This window comes from Panthera onca, chromosome B1, assembly GCF_046562875.1.
Source record: "Panthera onca isolate mPanOnc1 chromosome B1, mPanOnc1 haplotype 2, whole genome shotgun sequence".
Lineage (NCBI taxonomy): Eukaryota > Metazoa > Chordata > Mammalia > Carnivora > Felidae > Panthera > Panthera onca.
This window is the reverse complement of record NC_138342.1, coordinates 185,606,992-185,631,237: the sequence shown is the minus strand read 5'-3', so window position 1 is coordinate 185,631,237 and position 24,246 is coordinate 185,606,992.

Genomic DNA, 24,246 nt, shown 5'->3' with positions numbered 1-24,246 from the left:
TTTTGGTACATGTTTTTAAAAAGGTGTTAACAGCATATTATGAGAAGGAATGGCTCTTTATGTAATTGTCAAAGCTGATAGCAATTTGGTGGCCATATTCAGGCTAGATAGGCCACAAAACGGAAATAAATTATGAGCAATGGAATATGAGCTTAGTCTTTTTTTTCTGAAACTTGAAAGTGTTATTGATATGCAATCTGCAGACATAAAATTTACCTATTTAAAATATATAATTCAGTAGATTTTAGAGAGTTGTGGAACTATCACCATAATCTGATTTTACAACATTTCATTATCCCAGATTGACATCCCATAGCCATTATCACTCACTTTGTAAACGCTTCTCTGCACCTATTGAGATTATTGTCATTTCTGTCCCATATTCTATTAGTATGGTACATGTAGACCTTAGCCAACGTTGCATTACTGGGATAATATGTGTGGTCATTATATGTAATCCTTTTTAAGGTGTTGATCAGTTTGGTAGTATTTAGTTGAGTTTTTTGTGTTTATATTCAAAAGGGATATTTTTCTGTAGTTTTATTTTCTTGCGATATCTTTATCTGGTTTTGATATTAGGGTGGCTTCACAGAATAAGTTGGAAGTGTTCTCTTTTATATTCTGGTAGAGTTTGTGAAGGATTGGTATTAATTATTTTTTAAATGTTTGGTAGAATTCACCACCAGAGCCATCTGGTCCTATATTTATTTTTGTAGGAAATTCTCAAATTATAAAGTCCATCACCTTGCTGTTCAGACTACTTATTTCTTCTTGACTCAGTTTCAGTAGCTTGTATCTTCCTTGGAATTTGTCCTTTTCACATAGGTTGTTTATTTTGTTGGTACACGGTTGTTTGTTATGTCCTTTTTAGGACCCTTTTTATTTCTGTAAATTCAGTAGTATTGTGTCCTCGTTCACTCCTGAATTTAGTAACTTGATCCTTCTCTCTTATTTTCTTAATCAAATCTACTCCAAATTTTGTCAACTTTGTTGATCTTTTCAAAGAACTAACTTTTGGTTTTATTTATTTTTCTCTATTGTATTTCTCTTCTCTATTTCATTTATTTCCACTCATATTTATTAGTTCCTTTCTTCTGTTTGCTGTGTGGCTATCATGCCCTTCTTAAAAACTCTACCTTCTTAAGGTGGAAGCTTATAGACTTGAGATCTTTCTTCTTCTTAGCATAGATCACAACAACCATTACCTTCTCTCTAAGTATTGAATTTGCTGCATTCTGTAACTTTTGCATCATATGTTTTCACTTTTAGGCAGCTCAAAATATTTTATAACTTCCCTGTGATTTCTTCTTTGATCCATTAATTAGGAGAACTTACTTAACTTCCACATATTTGTGAATTTACTAAATTTCTTCCTGTTAGATTTTTAAAATAAATTACAGTAAGAAAAAAAAATCCTTTGTGTGATTTCAGTTTTTTAGACTTATTGAGGCTTGTTTTATGGTCTGACATATGACCTATTCTGGAGAATGTTTCTTGTATATTTTAAAAAAATGTATGTTCTGCTGTTCTTAGGTGGAGTCTTCAATAAATATCTGATAGGTCTACTTGGTTTATGCCATTTTTTTAAAGTTTACTTATTTTTGACAGAGAGAGAGAGAGACAAAGCATGAGTGGGGGAGGGGCAGAGAGAGGGAGACACAGAATACAAAGCAGGCTCCAGGCTCTGAGCTGTCAGCACAGAGCCCGATGTAGGGCTCAAACTCAGGGACCATGAGAACATGACCTCACCCAAAGTCGGACGCTCAACTGACTGAGCCACTCAGTCGCCCCTAGCTTTATGCTATTTTTAAGACTACTGTTTCCCACTCAAAGTCCTGTCTAGGTGCTCTATCCACTTTGAAAATGCAGTATTGAAGACTTTGACTATTTTTGTCAAATTATCCACTTCTCCCTTCAATTCTGTTAGTTTTTGATTCATATATTGTGGGGCTCCATTGCTAGGTTTATATATGTTTGTAATTACATCATCCTAATGGATTGACTCTTATTATTCAAAATGTCCTTTTTTGCCTCCAGCAATAATTTTTGTTTTAAAGTTTATTTTGTCTTGTATTAGTATAGCCACTTCCAAGCTCTCCAAGCTCTCCTTGGATACTGTTGCATGGTATTTATTTTTCCATCCGTTTACTTTAAGTCTCTGCCATTGAACTTGAAGTGTGCTTCTTGAAGGCAACTTTCTGTCGGATCATTCTGTCAGTCTCTGCTTTAGTCCTTTACTCTTAATGCAAATCCTGATAACTTAGGACTTAAGCTGGACATTTTGCTATTAATTTTCTTTGTGTCTTATGTCTCCTTTGTTTTCTTCTAAACCAATTAATACCTTCTGTTGTGTTAAATAGATATTTTCTAGTATATCATTTTAGTTCCCTTGTTTCTTTAAATGTCTTTGAGTTGTTTTCTTGGTGGCTGCCCTGGGACTTATAATAATCATCTTAACATAATATAATTTGGATTGATATCAGCTTAATTTCAATAGCATGAAAACTCCCGGCTACAGTAGAGCTTTGTCAATTTCCTGTCTATACTATTATTGTCATAAAAAACATAGCTTTACACATTACAAGCTCATCAACACAGTTTTATATAATTACTTTATACAACTGTTTCTTAAATGGGATAGAAGAAGAAAGTGTTTTAAACAAAAATACACGTATACTAATTTTTATATGTAGCTACATAGTTTTACTGGTGCTCTTTATCTCTTTTTGTGGATTCAAGTTACTGTCTAGTGTCCTTTTATTTCATTCTCAATGACTCCCTTTGTATTTTTGGTAGGGTAATCTACCAGCAATGAACTTTCTAAGTTTTTGTTTAGCTTGGAACATCTTAATTTCTCCTTTATTTTGAAGGATCATTTGGTAAACACAGAAATCTTAGTTGGCAGTCTTTCCCTCTTTAGCATTTTGAATATGCTTTTCTTCTATGATTTGAAGTGGAAACCAAGTTCATAATTTTGCATCTTTATATACTATTGTCTTAGCATTATTTGTTGAAAAAACAACTCCTTTCCCATTGATATGTCTTGGCTCTTTGTTAATGACCAGTTAACCACAAATATTATGAGTTTTTTTCTAGAATCTCAATTCTACTCCACTGATCTATCTTTATGCCAGCATAACACTGTCTTGAGTACTGTAGCTTGTGAGTTGTGAAATCACAAACTGTGAGTTTGCCCTTTGTTTTGTTTTGTTTTTTCCTGAGATTGTTTGGCTATGCTTTAAATTTTGCAATTCAGGTTTTAGTTCTAGCAAACTAATGCATATTCGTGGTTTAAAAAGTTAATTAAACATAATTTATGTGTATATTTCTTGATTTATCACCTTTAGATCATATTTATTAGCATCCTAAAGAAATTGAACATTTAAATTACACACAGGTATCTAAACCTGCACACATACACACAAACACACACACACCCCTTTTGTCTGTCATATAACATATAGCATGTGTATGTATGTGTGTGTATGAAGATATATATTTATATATCCTTATTCATTTTTGGTCAAATCTGTACTCTGTTTACCTTCTTATGGCCACTTAAAACATATGCAATCAAGCCATTTTTGTGCAATACACACAATTTTGTTCTTGTGTAACTTTTTTGTTCTTGGAGGCAAACATTTTGTTTCTGTGCTTAAATTTTCTGTGCACATAACAGGAATCTACACTAATATCTCTATTTTCCTGGGAGGCGTCCCCTCTTCCCCAGACTGTAGATCCTAATATATTTTCCTTCCACTCTCCTGTTGGTGAGGTCCATTCTTTAGTAGCTCTTTCAGTCAGAGCACATTCAAGTCTAATATTTGCCATCATTGTCTTTTGAGAAATGTTTTTATTTACCCCTCACATTTGATTTATGGTTGATTTCATATTGAATTGTAGGTTTAAAATCATTCTCTATTGGAAACATGACGTCTGTGCTCTCTATTCTAGATTCTGGGCATCATATTCTAGACATCAAGTGTTAGCTGTCATTTTGACTCTTGATTTGCTATATGTTACTTGTTTTTCTCCTTAAAGATTTTCATTCCTAGTCATAGTGATTTATGATTTAATAGTGAGTCCTTTGTCATTCACTGTAATGGGTACTCCTTTGCATCTGAGAAACCATGTCTGTGAATATTTTGAAGATCTTCCTTTGATAATTCTTAGATAATTTCTTCCTCCTGGCTCCTCTTTCTTTGGTAATTCCCACTTTAGGATATTGATGATTTAGATGGCTCTTCTAGAGTACCTATGTCTTCAATCCATTTTTTAAAAATTTTTATTTATTTTTGAAGAGAGAGAGACATAGTGTAAGTGGAGGAGGGGCAGAGAGAGAGGGAGACACAGAATTCAAAGCAGGCTCCAGGCTCTGAGCTGTCAGCACAGAGCTGGATGCGGGGCTCGAACTCAGGGACCGCGAGATCATGACCTGAGCTGAAGTCTGACGCTCAACTGACTGAGCCACCCAGGTACCCCTGGTTGATCCTGTGTTTTAAAAAATCCTAGAATTCAGGTTAAAAATCCTAGAATTCAGGGTGCCTGGTGGCTCAGTTAGTTAAGTGTCCGACTTTGCCCTAGATCATGATTTTGCTGTTCTGGAGTTTGAGCTCTGCATCCAGCTCTGTGCTGACAGCTCAGAGCCTGGAGCCTGTTTCAGAGTCTGTGTCTCCTTCTCTCTCTCCCCGCCCCTCCCCAGTCACACACACACTCTCTCTCTCTCTCTCATAAATAAATAAACATTGGGGCGCCTGGGTGGCTCAGTCGGTTAAGCGTCCGACTTCGGCTCAGGTCACGATCTCGCGGTATGTGAGTTCGAGCCCGGCATCGGGCTCTGTGCTGACTGCTCAGAGCCTGGAGCCCGTTTCAGATTCTGTGTCTCCCTCTCTCTCTGACCCTCCCCCGTTCATGCTCTGTCTCAAAAATAAATAAATGTTAAAAAAAAAAATAAATTAAAATAAATAAATAAATAAATAAACATTAAAAAAAGTTAAAAAAAATTAAACTCCTAGAATTCAACTTTTCCTTGTTCATTCCATTTATTGGGTGCTTACCTCCAACTTTACTTAATTATATTCATTTTTTTTCCATATATATATGCATATAGATAGATAGATAGATGAATAAGTATTATTTTCATTTTACCAATAAGAAACCAAAACCCAGAGAAGTTATGTTAGTGGTTCAATATTACAAATAGCACAAAGAGTATGTGCTGTTGATACTGAGTGAATCAAAGATGCTCTCATAGTAAAACCTGCATTCACTCTCATAAAGACATTTTATTGGTTTGAAGAAATGATATTTATCATTTAGGCACTTAATGGTAAAGATAACACCAACCAAAAATCATCAACATTTGGGGAAGAGTAACATTGTGAAAAAAGGCATCAACCTCAATAAAAAATAAGAATCTAAGATAAAAGATGTTAGAAAAAACATATAAAGCTACTAATATAAGTATAATAAGAATCCTTGCTGAGATTTCAGGATATCTATTTTTAAATAGTAGATTCATACTGTTATGAAAGAGAATAAAGATTTCTTAGATAATAAAATCATTATTTATAAAATTAAAACCAAAATTAACAGTGTGGAAGAGGATTCAGTGTAGTTGAAATGAATTTAATAAACAATGAAATTGAGCTGAAGCATTCTCCCAGAATGTACGTAATAAAAATGACATGAATATTATGAGAGAAAGATTAAAAGACATAGAGGAATTGTATTTAACTTGATAAAGGCGATCTATAAGAAACCCACAGACTATCTCACATAATGGTGCAATATTTTACATTTTTTCATTAATGTTAGGAATAGATAAAGAAGCTACGGATACTGTATCACTGAACTACACAAGTGAAACAATGCAATAAGACAAAAATTAAAAATGAAATAAGGGAGGAGGCAAAACCATATTTGTTAAAATTGTCTGCCTAGAAATTTTAAGATAATTAACTGAAAACTTGTAGGACTTTAGGAAAGCGATCAGATGTTAGATCAACATGCACAAATTCATAATTTCCTCTGGTACAGAAAAACTAATTGGATAATGTGATGAAATAACCCCATTTACCTCAGCAATCAAGATTCTAACAAAATGAAGGGGGGTACTAAACCTCACATAAAGTAAGCTAAACAATGCTAGGGAAATTATAAGTGCCATAAAAACTATAAAAATTATAAAAACCTACCAAAGTACATGTGCAAATGCTTGGATAAATAGAGAAATGGAACATTTTCTGGTTGAGAAAAAGCTGTCAAATTTCTACAAATTAAAATATAAATTCAGTGCAAAATCCAACTGCATTCCCAGCAGAATTTTTTATGGAACTTGACAAGTTGATTCTCGCATTTATTCAGAAAAGAAAATGTTCAACAAGAACCAATAATTTTTAAAGCAGTCCAGTGACTGAGTAATGACCCTACACATCATTAGATCATACTACAGTAATTGAAAGCATTAGTTTAGATGCAGAAATATATAAATAGATTCAGACAATAGATTTTTTTAAAGCTTACTTACTTAGTTTGACAGAGAGACAGAGAGAGGGGAAGAAAGAGAGAATCCCAGGTAGCCTCTGTGCTGTCAATGCAAAGCCCAACAAGCAGGGCTCAGTCCCACGGAACTGTGAGATCATCACCTGAGCCAAACTCGAGTCAGTCGCTTAACTGACTGAGCCACCCAGGCACCCCAAACAATAGAATTTTTTAAAGTAGAGAAAGAGATATACCATACACGAGAATTTTGTATTTAAAGGTTTATGAATATTTTGTGAAACCCCTGAAATTCCTATGCATTGGCAATTCAAAAGTCAAAAAGATGAAAGTATTTATTATTTTTTAAAAAAGCATAGAAATAGAATTAAAAGAAAACGGGCTTTAGTCTTTCCATTGACAAAATACTAGTGACCCTGAAGAAGTCATGTAACTTAGTCCACTACTGTTACTGAAAAAAAAGAATCTAAAAGTATTTTTTCCAATATTTAGTACTTTAGAAAGGATCAAATAAAATAATCTATGCATAAGTCTTCCACAATTTACAAAATATATGGATGCAATATTTTTTGACTATAATTTTGTTCTCTCTTGCATATAGACGGAGGAAAACTAGGGGTTAGATGTACACAAAATGGTTACTGTTGGTAGAGTATCATTGACATTTGCAAGGTAAAATTCATCCAATCTTTGCAAGTTTCCAAATCCATGAATAGCACTCTGAGATAAATTTTCCTCAGTATGATGCAAGTTACTGATGTATACAAATTGGAGAAAAGAAAGGGAAGAGAGTCATGAGTTAAGCTGTACACTTGTTAAGATAAAGACTTCTTTGGGACATCCAGCTTAAATGTTGAATAAGCAACTGGATATACAAGTATGGAGTTCATAAGAGAGATCCCAGCTGAAGGTATAAACTTTGGGATTTATCAATACCAAAATCATATTAGAAGCCGTTTAGGAAGTGAGTGCCAAAAGAGAAGGGAAGATGTTAGAGGAAAGAGATATAACAGTTATAAATTAAACCAGCAAAGGAGACAGCAAATAACTAGTCAAAGAAGTGGGAGAAAAACCAAAGGGTGTAGATTCTAGAAAGGCAATTAAAAAAAAAAAAAAAAGAAAGAAACCAATAGGAAAATGAATCAGTTGCATCAATTGCTGCTCACAGGAAGAGCAAGATGAAGACTGAAAAGTGATCACTGACTTTGCAATGTGAAGGTCAGTGGCAATCATGAGGACAGTTTCAGGGGCCTGGACCCCATATCAGTTGATTGCACAGTCTTCAAAGAGAACAAGAATTTGAGACAGAGATCATTGCTTTTTTTTGTTTGTTTGTTTCTTTTTGAGAGACAGAGAGAGAGAGAGAGTGCGTACGAGCAGAGGAGGGGTAGAGAAAGAGGGAGACACAGAATCTGATGCAGGTTCCAGGCTCTGAGTTGTCAGCACAGAGCCCGATGTGGGGCTCGAACTCACGGACCGCGAGATCATGACCTGAGCCGAAGTCAGACACTTAACCGACTGAGCCACCCAGGCACCCAGAGATCATTGCTTGAAAGAGGAGAAGAATGAAGGAAAGTAGCCAAGTGAAGATGTGGCATAAATGCAGAGCATCTTTGGTTTCTATTTTTACAGTGGAAGATTTTTTTTTCCCCTTGTACTGTATGTTGATTAGACTGATACAGGAGAGAAGGAAAATATTACATTTCAGGAGAAGAAACAACTGCTGGGCCAACTCTTTTGGGAAGCTGAAAATTAATAAATCTAATAGTGAATTTAAAAAATTAGGTTGGATAGGGTCATACCAAACATTCTAAGTTCCAAATTCCGATATGTAGAGCTATCTGGTTTCTTTCTGGTAGTAACTGAGCTGTGGGGGAGGAAAAAATTGGCTTTTTGCAAATTACAAATTACCATTTATCTAAATGCATTTGCTTTATTTTTTTTAACAGGATAATTTTTTTACATTTCTTTAAAAAAATTTTTTTTAACATTTACTTATTTTTGAGAGACAGAGAGCAGCAGAGCATGAGCAGGGGACGGGGAGAGAGAGAGAGATACAGATCTGAAGCAGGCTCCAGGCTCTGAGCTGTTTGTTAGCACAGAGCCCGACGCGGGGCTTGAACTCATGAACTGCGATACCATGACCTGAGCTGAAGTCGGTCACTCAACTGACTGAGCTACCCAGGCGCCCCATAAATATATTTGCTTTAAACTAAACTCTTAGCTGGTACACATACTGCTCTGAGACCCCCAAGGTCTATAAAGTTTATCAATAGGCATAAAAGAGTATCAAGCTGTCAGACTGCATTTACTTGTTAAAGTATCTCAGTGGCCAGGCAATAGCTCTCAGTATTTGATTTGGTGACTCAATTAGACATTTCAAGATGACTAATCTAGGAATACAGCCAATTCTAATTTCTTGGCAGAAAAATCTCTGAAATCTCAGAGAATTTGATGAATGCTATAAGACTGATAAATATTCCCAATTAAAATATTTATACCTATAACATTACAGTTCATACTGATTCATTTAACACAGGGTATCCATACTAGGAAGTATGTATTTGATTCATGAAATTTACAAAATTGACCACTATTATGTTTCTTGGGATAATGCTTTGTAATGTAAATGCCCAAAATTTCAAAATTCAGTTTATGTTTTCCAATTCTTAAAATATATGCCAAAATAACAATAAAGAATTGCTACAGAAACATCACACAAAAAGACAAGAATGTAGATGGAAGGAAAGCATTTGTCAATTAACTGTACTTGTATTCTCCCTTCAAGTTGTCCAGTGCTATGTTCATTACTTTACTAAAAAAAAAGAAAAGACCTAATAGCTTAAAATAGTAAGTAATTTATAGTATGACATGGATTGTGTAGATTAGGGATTGGGGTGATTCTTTTGCTATGGCCTCAACTGAGGCCACTCAATGATACTTAGCTGGTAGATGGGATGGTCTAAAGGGTCCAAGATGGTGTCACTCAAATGTTTGGCATTTTGGTAGGGATGGCTAGAATACTGGGCCCTGAGGAATATTTTCAACCAGACTATCTACGTGTTGTCTTTAGCCTATTGACATCAGGGAATTTGGACTTCTAACATAGCAACTGACTTCTCTCACAGTGGGCATGTTTTTTGTTTGTTTGTTTGTTTTTAGTAAAAAAATGAAACCATTTACTAAAAATGCTTACAATAATATCTGACACCCAACAGGTATGCAATAAATGTAAACTACATCTCTATAATGTCTTAATTCTTTAATTGCTTTAAATTTGAGTAGAGCTGACATACAATGTTACATTAGTTTCAGGTATACAACATAGTGATTTTTAAAGGAACTAACATGACTTCTGCTATATTCTTTTGGTTGAATCTGTCACCGGCCCACTCAGATGCAAAGGCAGGGGACATAGACTCCCCAGCTCTCAACAGGAAGAGTGTCAGTGAGTATGTGGCCTTTTAAAAAACAAACAAACAAACAAACAAACAAAGAACCATGTCATCCTCAGAGATCATCACATAAATTAAATTATGAAAAACTAAGTTAAAAATGACCTACAACTTCCAGGAATTTTCAGAAAAGATGGGATGTTAGCAAATTCAGTGAATACAAAATCCAAAATTACCTTCAACTTCTTGGAATAATTCTGATAATAATTTTAGCAAACTAGTGATATTTATTTAACAGGAATACTAGAATGGTATGCAGGACTTACATAAGACTTCTGATAGAGTCTCCAATGATAACTCTGTCAAAAAGACTTTAGATTCTAGTACAATCAGGTAAGCTAGTAATAAATTCCTCTCGAATTGCTGTCAACTCAGAAGGAGTCTTAGAGACACAGAATGCTTATGTGTCATTGGTACAACTTCGGAGGAGACTGTAAAAACGCTGAAATATATAATCCAAATTCAAAGTATACTTGATAGGATAGAGCAGAATTTCTCATAATGTTGTCCTGAAAATACTTGTCCAACTGGATGATCTGTTAATATAAGTTTTCATGCTCAATACATTGGGAAATACCACTCTTAGCTTTTAGAGATTAACAGCTAAAGACTCTTTTAAATTTGAAATACAAAAATATTTTCCACTCTATGTTATTCTGACCATGAACTCATACTTTTCCCCTCTTTTTTAAAATTATTCACTCACTAGGGAATGAGCATGCAAAATATAAAGAAGAGAAGCAACAGAAGTGATAGAACTAGGTTATGTACATAAATACTAGGTTGTGAAGTAACCACCCAAATACCTGACATCAGTTGTGATTGATTAAAAGTATAAATCCATTAGGACAGGAGTTGAGACACAATCTACAATGTTTTGGGTAGAAAATTCCTAGAACAGCTTAATTCCGGATTCTTCCTTAGAAAAAGAATATTGAGTAAAAGGCTCAAATTTAGGGAAGAACAAATTTGCTAGTGAAGGTATTTATCCCACATCATTTGAAAAAATGTATAAAGATGAAGGACAGTGCCTCAAAGGGAAATGATTCTCTGTAACAGGAATATGACAATTCTAAGTCATATTGCCTCACGAACAGAGAACAATTAGTGTTGTGGAAAAGAATTATGTTGCAATGATCCCACCAACAGAATATCTGATGCCACACATATGTTTAAGTGTAGATTTGATTAGGTGATTTCTCATTCAAATAAGAAGCACTGGCCATTCATGGTGGTGAATATAGATATGCAATATGACCATTTCCAGGTGGAGGTCAAAGTAGACAACTAAAGCATCTCTTCAGAGATCACTTCTATGGTTTTGACAAAGATGAAGAAAACCTCAGTCTCCTCTCATCGTCATCACAGAATCACTTACTTCAGTGATTCTCAGTATTGTGAAGATACTTGAAGGGCTGTTGGTTTCAACGTGACTGAAATCATCAGTGAGCCAACTGTCATGGCTATTGTGTATGGTTTGGACAAGATATTGAGGTCAAACAAAACATGATGATCTTTGACCTGGAAAACAGCATCTTTACGTGTTCATCCTTATTCATAAGATTGAAATATTTAAAACCAAATCTACAACCATGTACACTCTTGAGTGGACAAGCAAATGGTTAATTTCATCACCAAGCTCAAGTGCAAGTTTTAAAGGACATCACTGAGACAAAAATGTTTCTGCCCTCTCCACAGCATGTGAACATGCTGAAGTACTCAAGTAACACTCAGATCAGTATTGAGATAGAGTTCATCTGTGAATAAGACAAAGTTACTTGTGCACATTTTGAAGAAGTGAGCTGACATGAAGCCTTCCACCCTGGTCCCTGTAAATAAAGTTTTATGTTTGATAAGTCATAGTCAAGGCATTATGTGTGTCCCCAAATCTCAGAAACTTCTGCAGGACTTCTTCCCCACAAATGATTAAGCAAGATAGTAAACCCCAATAAAGAACAGCTGCCCAGGAAGCCACGGTGTCAGGAGACAACGCAGAAAATGTTAGTATCTTTTGTCTCCAAGCGTCACTCAGTTTTTCCTCGGTATCAAAAGTTATAATAAAGGCACAATTGTTCTCATCAAGCATAATGCCCCTTTCCATGGAAAAAGACAGACTTTCACTTTCCATTCCAGCAATCATTTGGATTCAGGAAGACGGGAAGGCAATGATAAAGAAAACAAGCTTACCTGGAAAGTTTGATATCCCAGGCATTTCTATGAACCACATGGCATTTTTCAGAATGAAATCACATTTGATGCTAATGCATGTGGTCCCTCTAAATCTGTGGTGGCTCAGATTACAGGAAATAAAGGAGTATAATGACCCATGACAAAGGCTGTTTGAGCAGGGACAATGGTGAGCAGAGAGTCAAGGAGGTTAAAAAATACAGCCAGTGAAGATGAGAAGTACAGAGATAAGATGCCATCAGAGACCTAAATTGAATCTCACACATTCAGTATGAAGGCCACAGGAGAAGATGAGAACCCTCAAGCAAAAATGAGTGAGAAGAATCTGCAAAAGATGTTTGACCAGTGCACTAAATTATCAACTGTCTGGACAAAAATCAGACTTCACAGAAAGATGAATTTGAACATCAGAATGACCTGGTGAAGATCTGCAAGTTCCTCATTATCAAGTAGTTTCAAGTTCAGGGGATATGTCAGGAAGGAAAACTATCACCTTCTTTAGGAGCAGAATTCCTTCTGGAGGTACCTCTGGACCTACCATTGATGATGACAAATCTTTTCACTAAATCAAAATCTTTTGAAGGACCAAATTTTAGGAAAATTCATTCATGGTAGTTAAATCATATTTAATATAAAAATCATGATTAAAATTTTACTGCTGTTTTTCACTACTTGTCTGTACACACAGAGAAAGTTGTATTTCCTCAGTGTTTGCATAAACATGTAGAAAATTCAATTTATGCTTTAATTAAATAAAATAGATACACATAGATGACTAAATAATTATATAATTCAATTCATTATATATCTATATATAAAATATAAAATTAATAGGTTTTATATATAAAACCTAGGGTGTGGTAATAGTGTTGGAAAGAGGAAATTAGGGAGAGAAAGGGTAGATTTATCCCTGCTTTTCTTATAACAGATGTTTCCAGGAATCTTGGAAGGATAAATGCTTTCTAAAGGCACTCTTGAAACATAATTTAATTTTTAAGGACATAAATCATTGAGACTAAGTTATTAAAGTTAATCCAAGCTATATATCTGCCTAAAAACTATAATGATGAATGGATATAAAGTTTATTCTTTTAAAGTATTAAGGAATAAAGGTATACATTCTATTTATTTAATATCTGTCTAAAAATGATCAAGATAAATGAATATGAAGCTTACTTTTTTAAAGTATTAAAGAATACAAGAGTACATGCTGTTTATTTAATAATTATTTATGGCCATTAGGTTGTGTGTTTTATATAATAATTCCTCCATCACTTAATTCAGTCTTCATAACAAGCTTAAGAGTTGGCTATAATTGTTTATTTTATAGATGAACACATTGAGACACAGAGAGAATCGGGCTTTTGGTCAACGTTACATAGCTAACAAGTGTTTCTTTTAGAAAAGAAAATTAAGCTGTTTCATTCAGAAGTTCATGTTCATAACTGATTTCTCCATTGACTCCCTTTATATCATCATATATCTGAAAATAGTTGTATATATCCACAGTCCATGGCTAGTTACTAATCACAGTTGTTATGTGATGAGCACTGCATTTACAAAACAGTAATATTTTTTGATTTCCAAGATGTGAAAATTGCTTACAAATCTTTAAATGAACTGTCTACAATACCACTGCTAGCTAGATATAATTGAACTGTCAAACAATCATCCAAAAATACTGAAAAATAAAAAAGCCGTACTGTACACTAACATCCTTAGAAAAGTGAATGATGTCAAATTCAAATGCCCACTAATATGCCACAATCCCTTCCATTTTCCAAGAGAGGCTTGAGGGACAGACTGATTGAGATCTTCCCCCCCCCCGCCCCGCCCCCCAGTATGTGTCATTAGAGACCCAAGCATCATTACAGATACCATTCTAAATAAAATGTTTGGAAACACTGAAACAGACAACCTAAGCCTGAAGGATGGGTCACTGGCCACCTAAGGAGCTATCTTTGGTATGACATTTGTGACTGAGCTCCAGATACCCTGTGTTAATTATGAAGCCCTCTCTGCTATTGGTCAGCATTACCATTAATTCTGTCACGTATTTACCAGGAAGAGAATGCACTCAAATGGTAACATAATACCTGCAATGAGAATCGTCATTTATCTCACATTAAGATTCAGAAGCTAAGTTAAAAATCTGCCAAATGTGACTTTCATGCCTACAACCTTTCTTTCGGTTTTCTTTCCCTTATATATGATTTGGTATGAGCTTAAAATGGGAAGATATTTGCAATAAACAGTGCATAATGTTCTCAAAAAAGTCAGTGTTATTTCATAGGTTGGGTTTATTTCATAAGAAAGTGTGAGGAATGAAACAAACTTCTCAGATAAAATTATGCACTGAAAATATCAGTTTTCTAACAAGATGAAAATACTCTGGATTAAAAGATGATAATGGTTGCTTGGACTGTAGGAAATCAAATGTATATGCAATTTAAATGTAAATAGGCCACATACTTTGGTCCTATCCAGGAATACAGACCTTATGAAAAACATATCACTTAGTTTAAAGAAAACACACCAGATACGGCAATGCTTAGAGCATCCAAACATTCAACTGTAGGCTTTTTATAATTTATTAATTTTCAATGCTCTTTAGTAGAGAGAAATGGGTAGCAATATTAGTACTAAAGCCAAAAATGATTTTCTTTAAAGGTAACAAAATCCATTGCTTCAAGTTGCAAGCTTACTTTTATAGGTATGGTAATTAATTTAAAATTATGACAACTTATGATAGGCTTTGTAAAGAATAGGAAATCTGAAATGATCATAATAATATTCTAGGGCATTCGACTCATGGATATTTTGTCATGACCTGCTCTGAAGGGTTACTCCCTTCTCCCTCATAGCAATTTGGTTACCATAGATATAGATTTAAATATTGTAAAATCATCTGCATTTGAAAAAAATCTTGGGTTATATATTCTATCAGGTCTTGCTTTTTTCTATATAGCTTCCCCTTTTCATATTTTTGTTCAATTTCTTTTATTTCTTTCCAGCTGCTTCTATTTTTACTAAGGTAAAATGTATGATGAAAAACTACTGAAGTAATTAAAATAATGACATGTGAAATACTTTTAATGGAAATAATATTCATATTTTTATTATCATTAGTCCCCTAAATAATTCCAAAAAAAAAAGAGTGCTTCCTCTGTCATATTATAGAACTATCAATGTGAGGATTATACCTATTTAAAGGTGAATAACAACCTTGCAACCTTGTATGGTGTTTTCCAAAGGCTTGTTAGTATTCTGCAATACATAAATGCTATCATCCAGACTTCATTTGTGGGAAATGGCACACTATTGATGAGCAATAGTGCTGGTAGAGTGAAATCCTTCTTTTTCTCCTACTAATAATAATTGCTTTCATAAGTTTAAGAGACTGTGTGTCTTTGGCCCCAATCAACTACTCTAAAATTTAAAGAATTGGTTAAAATTACAATGGGGACCAAACTGAGAGTATGATGGTTTTAAGTAGAACTGAAGAAAATATAATAACACCACAATTTAAAGGAATGTACTGATTATTTAGATTCATACTTTAAAATCATAAAAAAATAAATACTATGATATGTGCTGTTACTTCATTGTTAATATTGTAATTTTAGTGAAAAACCAAGAGATAATATCGCTAGTTATGACATGTATAATATTTATGATTGTTACAATATTTATATGTTAATGATAGTTTATGTTTTATATTTATAATATTTATAAAAGTCCCATTAAAATGAGTGTATTGATACTCTTAAAAATACAACTTCTGACAAAACCGTGAAATCCAGTAACAATACAATAAAATGAACACTGACAGTTGATGATGTTATTTTGATTTGTAATATGAGGCTTAAGAAACAAAAAATCTGAATTAATGAAAATAAATAGTTTTATGTCTACACTTTGCTAGTGTTTCAGTACTGCCAGTACTTACACATTTTAGAAAGAAGTGCAACATAAAATTTGCAGGTTAGTTTTTAAAATCTGTTATTATTGAGGTAAAAATTTGCATATCTTGTATGCATAGATGTTAAGTGTGCATTTCAATGAGTTTTGATAAATATATAAACTCATATAACCACCATCCCAATCAAGATATAGAGCAATTTCATCACTCCAGAAGGAAATCATCTGCTATGAATTCCAAAAGCTGCAAAAAAGACAACCCTTCTAAGTAACAGCAAAAGAAATATGAGAAGTTCCTGAGCTACGAATGTGATACTCTGAGTTTCCAGTTAAAAATAAAAGGCACCATAGGGAAATCAGGGAAGAAAAAAAGAAAAGTTAAAGGTAACAGAAAATAGTATTTTACATAGTAAAAGAACCAGGACCAATTATGCAGAAATCCAATGGCTTCTCAATTTACTCAGAGTAAAAGCTAAAATTCTCAGCTGTCCTTAACGATCAGATTTGGTTCCCACTGCCTCCCTGATCTCACCTCCTACCACTCTACATTTTTTCTCCTTTCTTTGTTAAGTATGTTCTTGGCTCAGGGCCTTTGCACATACTGTTTGCTCAGTGTCAAATGCTCTTTTACCTGATATTCCTGCTGCTTGTTTCTGCAGTCTTCCAGACCTTTACTCAGAAACTTTTTAACGCAGTATTTCTTAGTCATCTCTTCTAAAAATCACACGCATCCCATACTCAGACCACTTCTTTAAATTCTCTTCCTTCTTTTACTTTTTTCCTTTAGTTCTTATCACTGCCAAATCTACTTAACGTTTTATATTTATTTATCTTATTTGTTATCTGACTCCCTTACTGGACCAGAGTCACCATAAAAGAAGTGATTTTCACATGCAGCCCTTAGAAAAGTATCTGGCTCATAGACTGACAGAGAGTCACAGTCACTGACCATTAAATAATTGTTAATGAATAAATCAACAATAAGAAAAGACTCCTAAACATGATTATCAAAAACTGGGGTTAATTCGCTCAGTAGAATGTTTCTATATTCAAATTTTCCTTCCAACAGTCCAATTTTCTTACTTTATGTATATCTTACTTTGAAAGGGATTTTTCAGATATGTTTTCATCCAAGATGGTGCCATCTAGGTGCTCTTGTTAGAAGTATTTGTTAATTCTAGGCAGTAAAGCCCTCAGGCCATGATTACTTTCTTCTGCCTTTAAAACTCTGCCAGAACCGTGGGCTATTAGTAAAGATGAGCTCCCCCAAAAAGCTTTTAGGATCCAAATTTAGAACATGCCCCATGATCACCATTAAAAGCCCTAAGAACATTTTCTAAAATAATGATAATATTATATTTTAAAATATGTTATGTTAATAAAATTATATATTATATATAATTATATATATAATTATATAAAATAACATTATATTTTAAAACATTGAAAACCTGAATTTATGGACAACATACTAATGTTTAGCAGGAACCCATAGTAGTAGTCAACCACATTTAGAATGCATTTCTACTTCTCCTCCTTTTTTCCTTCCCCCAAGCCTACACTGTTACCCTTCAGTTACAAAGTATTTTTACAACTCATAAAAATCTAAAGTGTTTGGCCTGGGGTTGAATGCCTTTTTCCAAGAGAAAAAAAAGTCAAAGAAATAGACTCCCTATCAGTCACTCCTTCTGCTTAAAAAGCTATTGTTCTTTTGCAGACAGCAGAAATTTAAAAGTAAGAAAATAATTTCCTGAACCAAAATATTTACAAAATAATACTCACAAGTATTTTATAGTTCAAAAGCTTCATTTTATAAATAATCATCCAGTTAATTGATTCTTCACACAATCATTTCTAGAACATCATTTGAGCCACTGACCTCAAATATTTTATTCCTTAGAATGAGGTTACCAACTTCTCAAGGTATATATATATATATATTTTTAAGAATAAATTGCGACTGATAGTATTGCTTCCCCTGAATCCCTCTCTTTCTCACACACACACTCCCAGACACTCACATATACAAGAAGGGAGCACTAGAATAAAGTCTATAGTTTCTTCTCAGTGTGACCCTCAAAACTTACTCTTGAAACATAAAAATACGGTCTGTGCCCTTCTGTGTTATATTTCCTACGAATTACCTAATGCAAAGATATTGCTAAGGATCAGCTGGAATATAAGTACCAATTAGCATGAACTGATTTTCAAATAAAATATAAAAAGCTAATACAATGTGACTTAAACAACGTGGAGAGTTTACTGACTCAGGAAACTGACCCATTCAGGTGTAGTGTGGGCTTCTAAGTAGATTAATCTGGTCTCCAGTAGCTGTTTCTCTGACATTTTCCTGTTACAAATCTCCTTTTTATATTGGCATCTTCTTCAGTCTGACCCACATAGTGGTGGCAAAAGACTGCCGCAGTTTCAGGGCTTATCCCCACATGCCAGAGCATTCAGAAGAAGAGAAAGCTTCCTTTTCCTTAACCTTTGAAGAAAAATCCTAAGCATTAGTCTGATTGGACCAGCTGAGTTCATATACCCATTCTGGAACAAACTATTGGGCACAGGGGATTATACAATATCAAGGAATTAGGCCAAGAATGGCACGAGGAGCTGTTATTCAAAAGAAAGGGGTGCAAGGAATACAGAGATGACAAAAATCAATGTCAAATACAAAACTTACATATACCCTTTAATTCTATTAATTGCTCAGCAAACAAATATTTATTGAATTTCTAAGGGACTGATAGGCAAGAATCAGGCAGAGACTGAAAGAAATACAAAGAAATATGACAGAGCTCTTATCTCAAGAAAGCTAAAATGTAGTTCGATTTCAATCAGAAACAAAAACACACAAAAATTAGCGCACAGTTCTAAATGTTTCGGGATTGTCAGCAAAGAGGGTTCAAAGGAAAGGAAGACCATGATGGGCCAGAGCAGGTATTGCATGCTTCTTAAAAGACAGGGGGACAAAATCTTGCCATTTGTAACAACGTGGATGGAACTAGAATGTATTATGCTATGCAAAATAAGTCAGTCAGAGAAAGACAAATATATGATATCACTCATACGTGGAAGTTAAGAAAACAGATAAACATAGGGGAAGGGAAGGGAAAATAAGATAAAAACAGAGAGGGAGGCAAACCATAAGAGACTCTTAAATACAGAGAACAAACTGAGGGTTGCTTGAGGGGAGGTATGTGGGGGGAAGGGCTAATGAGGTTATGGGCATTAAGGAAGGCACTTGTTGGGATGAGCACTGGGTGTTCTATGTAAGTGATGAGTCACTAAGTTCTACTTCTGAAAACATTATTACACTATATGTTAACTATATTGGGTTTAAATTAAAAATTAATTAATTAAAAAAAAGACACTTCAACAATCCATGGTATCTAAAATGGAAACGTGTGGCTGAAAAAAAATAATGAGTCTGTATTTTGTAATGCTTTAATAATTTTTTTTAAACTGTAGAGGAATCTTTACTGATGGCATTTTTATACAGACAGTATATGCATATACAGGCACAGAGAAATGTCTCAAGTAACATTCACTGAATGTCAATACTTAATACTTATGAGGGGTAAGATCTGAAGTAATCTGTTGCTTTTTTAAAAATTTTTAATGCTTATTCAGTCTTTTCGAGAGACAGAGAGAGAGCATGAGCAGTGGAGGGGCAGAGAGAGAGGGAGACACAGAATCCAAAGCAGGCTTCAGGCTCTGAGCTGTCAGCACAGAGCCCGGCGCGGGCTCAAACCCACAAACCATGAGATCATGACCTGAGCTGAAGTCGGCCACTCAACCAACTGAGCCAACCAGGCATCCCTGTTGATTTTTAATGTTTGGATACTGCCTGATTTTTTGTGTAATGGAAAGGTGTCACTTTGAAAACACAATAAAGTGATTTATTACTCTAAAAAATAGGGAAGTGTGGTTTGTGAGGGAAGTGAGAAGATCATAATTTTAGGCAGGGGAAACACATTCTTGGCAAAGATGTGAATATGGGAATTAGGAAAGGAATAGACAAGAAAAGGAGAAGATAGGACTGTCTAGAACAACAGATAGAGGTAGGCAAGCAATAGGGAAAAGGCTGTGTAGATTAAATAGATCCAGACAACTGACCAACAAAGATTTTAGATTGCATAGTAGGTATAAAGAGTAATGATGCAAAAAATAAAAATAAAAAAGAGTAGCATCATTATCCAAGTGTCAAGGAAAGAATTTGTTGCTCTTAATAGAAGAGAATTTGAGAATATTCATATTCTGTACTCTTGCTTTGTTAAACATTAGATTGTGTGTATATACACGTATATACATTCCAAAACACTAGAAATGCAGTATATTAAATTCTCCCCAGACAATAGCACTTATTGATCTGGATAGTAAATTTTTAAGCTACATGCTGAGCATGATGATGAAGTATATAAGCCAAGTTATAAATCATTCTTTTTTCACAAAAGCCAAAACATATATATTCTGTCTTTCCTTCTAAGACGCTTATAACAGCAGCTGTTATAATCATGCAGCATAGAGCCTTTCATAACCCTTGTTTTATTTTGGCATGACACATTATAATACGAGTCATATTTCAATCTAGGGGGCGACCTAAACAATAGCACTTTCCAACAGTGACTCAATGCCAATTCCAGAACCTCCGACATACGTACTGACATTGGGATCTAAAAATGGGCTTGCAGTGATTTCAATGGAATGTTTTTCAAAGACAAAAACTTATCTAGAATGTTTGAATTATAGCATCAATAATTTTAGCAAAACCTATAAATTATATAGTTCTACACTCTCATTAATATTAGAAAACTGAGGTCAGAAAAGTTGTGACACATCTGAAATGGCACATTTGAAGTATTTACTTAGAACCTAACCGTGAGTTTTAGCTCCAAATCCAGTCCATTTTCCACTGTGCCATTCTGGGCACTACATAATAAATGTTGATTCCAGTGAAGCTCAGTGAAATAAGAATCCACACCCTCTGCTCCAATCTTTACTGCTAGAAATTTCTTCATGACTTATTCATATGTTCTGCATATAATTCCATTGAGCTACAGAGAATATGAATTTTGCCTGGAAGTTAAAAACACTGTTAGCAAGAGCGTTGGAATCAGCATGCAGGACTGAAATAGCTCATTAGGGGACCACACACCACGAGGACTATTGACATTTCTTCCTCACACATCCAGGCTCACGTCTGGAGCCGTTCCAAACTTTACTAGGGACTTTACCAAAAATCCAACTAGCCTTGGCACAAACAACCACACACAGTGACAAAGAGATTCATTAAGGATGAACAAATTCATGAGAAGACAAAATAACTTTCCACAAACACCTAATTTTGATTCCATTCTATTGTCTGCATTACTTTATAAGAATATTATATACACATGATGGTAACTGGCTTTAACATAGGAAAGGAATCTAGAGCAAAATATTTTCAGAAAACACTCTCTATGGGTACACAGATTAGTGAAAAATACAGGGGCGCATGTACACGGTGAGCTAGATCTTAGCATATTAGCATTTATTTTCACAACATGCTTGATTTGCATCGTGGTGGACTTGTAATTCTACTTTACCATAAACCCTGGAAGACAAACTAAGAACATACCATTATCTATTATAGACATGAAGGAGTCTAAGTCTTAAAGTAAGAGGCTAATTCAAGATACTCTAGCAGGAAATAGGGGACGTAAGAGGACAACTCAAATGTTTTGACAAACCAGGACTGTTTCTAATATAATGCTTTCCCTTTCACAATACTGGCTACTTACTTGTGTGACTACAAAGGGAGAGATTAAAATATAAAAGGCAAACTTTATGACAGGACAAAGTTAAATAATATCTGTAAAATCAATCCATAAGACCACTTTCCAAGTTTGAATTTTCCCTTCTTACATTCATCTGAAATCATTTCACATTTGGTTCTCAATTTTTCAGACAGAAGTATTAAAAAAAATGATTGTATGATCCAAGATAATCTTTTTTATTCATTAATAATTCTAAACGTTCCCTACATAAAGTGTTTTGTCTGGCTAAGAAAAGTTTTGCCTGGTCAAAAACAAAAAGTGAAGAAATCAATCTAGAAATCTTGTTTATACATACGCACTTCAACTTAAATATTTTTAACGTGCAATTTACGTAATTGTCATGGTCAAGGCCCACGTTATTTTGTACTGTGTAAACACTAAGACATTTCTGTGATCAGTATGTGTTAAAAGTAAGCTTCAGTCGGGATTTTTGATTCATATTTCCAAGACCACAAAGGTCAGGTATGGACAGTGGTAGTTAGATGCATGTTATAGTCGTCCCTCTATTATCCATGCGGATATGTTCCAGGACCCCCAGGGGATTCCTGAAACCATGGATAGTACCAACCGCTATATATACTATGTTTTTTCCTATGTATACATGCCTGTGATAAATTGCATTTTATAAAATAGGAAGAGTAAGAGATTAGGAATAATAACTAATAACAAAATAGAACCTTTATAACAACACCCTGTAACAGAAGTTATGTAAATTTGGTCTCTCTCAAAATCTCTTCTTGTCCTGTACTCACCCACTTCTTGAGATGTTGCCAGGTGATAAAATGCCCACATAAGGAGACGCAGCGGGTCCGTGCGGTGACACAGCATTAGGTAACAACTGACCGTCTCCGATTCATCAGAAGGAGGATCAGCTGCTTTGGGACCCAGCTGACCTAGGAGAAACTAGGAGAGCAGAACTGCAGATAAGTGGGAGGACTTCTGGAGAACGACAGCTAACTTTTAAATAGTGCAAAGAGACTAAGTGGTTTAGGATCCAAAACCATATCTATGATCAGTTTAACAGAATCTCACTCTGAACCTTAAAATCACAAAAAGTGTAAAATTAATTATATATACGTAAATCTAAAATTCTCCCTTTTTTTCGTAATCTTAATTCTAGTTAATGTAACCTTCTCTTTAAAGGTATAAACTGTATAACTTGTTTGGAAAAACATCAGAAACAAAGCATATATAGGGATTTCAGCTGATGTAAATATTATTTGGTGCAATCTTAGGTAACAAAAAAACATACTTGCCAGACATAAGCATAAACTCTGGCTTAATTCCATTTTTATGTTATATGTTTATATATAACATAATAATACATAATATATAGTATATATTTAACACAATAACTTGTTTTACTGTTTTGGTAGTTTCATCCTGACCTGAATATTTGAACCATTTTTGTGAGTTGAACTAATATATAAACTTCATTAACTAGTGACTGTTTCAAATTTATTCAGATCAAAATACAGCTTACATTTCCATTTAAGAAACGTGGAAACCAAACATGAAAAATCTAGAGTACAGTGTCTCATCAAATATTTTGGTTGAAAGCAAATTTATCTTCTAGGAAAATATACATCTTCCATAAATATAAGAAAGATAACATTGCACACAGTAAATATGGATCTGTTAACTATAACTCTCCTTCTCCTGCAAGGCAGACAAACATTTATAAGGAAAAGATATGTTTGGCTCCACAAGATTGAGAAACTAAAATATCTTATTGAAAAGATTCAATTGAAGAGGAACTGATTGCTTTTGTGATATTCCTTCTGGTGAGAAAGAATAAACATGTTTAAGACTTGTATCTTTCTTCAAAAGCCTCCCAGTTTCCTATGGGACAAACAATGCAGAGAGAATCTTAGAGAATGACACTATCTTAAAGGTCAGTTAAAGGTCAGTTAGTCTGACCCCCTCCATAGGAAGGGAAGTTCTTCAGCTTACCAATGATCTTTTCTTTTGTTACATTTGACAGTGCTGTGATTTTCTCCCTATGCCTCTCATTCTTCACCCTCACCATCCCCATTTCCCTCAGAGTTTGGAGATCTTAGTTACTACTTTCCAGATAATCTCTGTCTGATTTCCCAGAAGGGCACGTGAAACTGAACACAATATTCCAAATGTGTGCGCATCAGTGCACAGGACACTGGTGCCACTTTAATGAAAGCACCATTTATTTTTTGGCATGGAATCATAATTGGATTAATTTTTAACTGGTATGCCTTTGGTGTCACAATGGGCTTACCTTTAGTCAGCCTCCTGCACCCTGTACTTGAGTATGTAAACTTAAGTGGAAATGTAAGATTTCCTCTTTATTCTACTTCAAGGTCATCTTGTTTGTATATCAAATA